The 2,482-nt window shown below is 47.4% G+C and overlaps 1 long non-coding RNA gene across 1 annotated transcript; it reads right to left on the bottom strand.

Annotated features, from left to right (window-relative positions):
• Positions 1–6: 6 nt before the first annotated feature.
• LOC127749651 (uncharacterized) lies at positions 7–1,208 on the bottom strand. The gene is made up of 3 exons (XR_008011270.1): positions 1,008–1,208; positions 836–929; positions 7–746 (listed from the first exon to the last, which is right to left on the bottom strand). It is a non-coding gene; the product is annotated as an uncharacterized LOC127749651 (long non-coding RNA).
• Positions 1,209–2,482: the final 1,274 nt, after the last annotated feature.

The following is a 2,482-nucleotide window of genomic DNA, read 5'->3' as shown; positions in this document are numbered from 1 at the left end:
ATTATATTTACTTTCTAACATGGCCATCTGGAGGTCATTTTTTGCAAGGACATTTAGAGAGTGGATTCTTGCATTCCCTTCCACTGCCTTCTGAGTCTCCCAGGCTACCTCTCCACTACTCCTCGCCGCTACACGCTCTACATAGCGCTCCCGTCTCTTCTTTCTCTCCGCACACAGGAGCACATGTCGGGCGCGTGACCCCACAGAGTAAAACACCCGCTTACAATACACACACACCAACCTTTTTCGTTGCACGGGATGAGAGAGTCTCCTGTGACGGATTGCCTCCAAACTGCTGTCGAAGCTCCGCTGACACTTGCTGCAGTGACGAGTGATAACTCCCTTTCTCCTCTGAACACGGGCGGATAGCACTGACCCACACCGCCGCTTCTGATGTAGATTCAGTTCATACACCCGCGTGAAGTCTGCACCACACTTATCACACTTAAACCTCTCTCTATCCCCATGCTGCTCCGTTGTATGAGCACTAAGCGCTCTCTTACTTTTAAATGTCTTTTCACACTTTTCACACTTTTCCCTAACTACACTGTGCACTTCACTTCTATGTCTTGTTAATGCACTCTTCGTCTTAAGACTCTTGTCACACTGTTCACACTTGTGCTCTTCCCCCTGTGATGTCGCTCTCGCTGGGGCATGCTGCTGATCGATGTGGGCCAGCAACAGTTCCCCATCAGCAAAGGCCTTCCCACACCATGCACATTTTCGTGACATTTTCGTGATCACTTCTGAAACAAAACAACAATTCTCTTATCCTCTATTCAACTTTACACCTCTCTCTCTCTCTCTCTCTCTCTCTCTCTCCCTCTCTCCTTACCTTATAATTTTCTTCTATTTTCTCTCTCCAAATTCACTCGCTGTTTCCTCTCACTGTTGCTCGCTCTCTCTCTCTCCCCCTCTCTCTCTTATTCCTGAAAAAACACACTATCTTTTACTCTTATCTCATTATTTCAGCTACTCTTCCTCTCCCTCTTGAATTTCTTACTTACCACTTTCTCTCTGATGAGCGCCTCTTCTCGGTGACTCCTGATCTCTTCTCACCTGTAGCTCACTTGCTGCCTGCTGGGTCTCTTGCCGACAACTGTCACCAACTGCCCGCTGGCCACCCGCGAGCACCCACCAGCGTTGACATTTATCCATATCAGCTCTTTACACCGCAACGGGAGGGGAACCCTACCTTCACACGTAGCCGGCACTCCGTATCCCCCCTCTTACCTGTCAGGTACCTCCAAGCGGGCGGGCGCTCCATACCCCCACTCCACCAGGTGCGTTCCCCCCCCACCCCTTCCCCCCTCTCACCTCAGAACCCACCTAGCCTGACAAGGTACCTCCGAGCGGGCGCTCCCCTCTCTCCCGCCCCTGGGAGGTAGACCACCCTTCCTACCCACCATCTCTATGGGCGGCCTACCCTCCAGGCGTCTCCCCTCCTGTGTCAACGGTCCCACGACCCGCGAATCCCTATCTCTGTATGCAACAGAATTTGTATGTGGCAATTTATCGTCTGCTCGCTCTCCTGCCCGCTGGTGCGCGCCGAAAAACAGTGTGCACAACAGACCTCGTCAAAGCGCGCTAAAAGACAAGGCGACATACATGGTTTTACTTATTTCCTGTTTTTAAGAAAACTAACCGGTGGAATCACTTGGTACTCGATGAGAAGACGTTTTAAGGTATACCTTTTAAAACTCTAAAGATTTTGATCCTTTACCGTGAGTATTTTTAAAATGCGGGTAGGGGTAAAAACATAGAATTTCAAACCTCCTCAAATAACTTCTTTAGTTTGCGCCTCAAAATCAGTCATTAGAAATCGTTCATGCGTGATGCCACTTTGCACACGGCAAAATATGGCCGAAATAAAGGGATTGATGCCAACAAGCATCACAAATTTGTAATAGAAAATTTTTACAAGCGTTTACATCTTCCATTGCGCCTTACGAGAGGTCCGGGTAGGCAACCTGGGGCACATATTAGGTCCCTTTCTACTCTTAGCGCCCTCACGATCCCGTGACTGATCAAGAAAATACAATATTATCAAAAACGTATGTTTTAAGTTTACAGAACCGGTTTCGAGGAACATTTCTAAAACGAATCAGAGTGACAATATCACGTGGTTAGTCAGGATATATATAGAAAAAGCCGAATTTCTAGTTAAATGAAATGCCACTTTTCCAGGCCCTATATCCACCCCGATGATGCAAATAAGCGGGAGCAAGTTATAAATCCGTGAGCAGAATAGTCAGAGGAACACGTTGGTAAAAGGAACTATTAATTTCGTCGACAGACGAGCCTTACAAACGTATCCAAACATGCCGAAATTTTGATCCATGTTTGGGTCAGCGTCCAAACATGGATCACAACCCCTAAAAAGAGGAAGGGGTTGTTTTGGGATAAAACAAAAAAAGTTGCCTTCCCCTAATACTGTTGTTTATCACATATGTAAAGGGGAATACTCTAGCTCGGTGATCCA

This window comes from Frankliniella occidentalis, unplaced genomic scaffold, assembly GCF_000697945.3.
Source record: "Frankliniella occidentalis isolate FOCC.00 unplaced genomic scaffold, Focc_3.1 Scaffold74, whole genome shotgun sequence".
Classification (NCBI taxonomy): domain Eukaryota; kingdom Metazoa; phylum Arthropoda; class Insecta; order Thysanoptera; family Thripidae; genus Frankliniella; species Frankliniella occidentalis.
The sequence above is the reverse complement of the archived record's forward strand: the minus strand, read 5'-3'. Positions and strand labels throughout refer to the sequence as shown.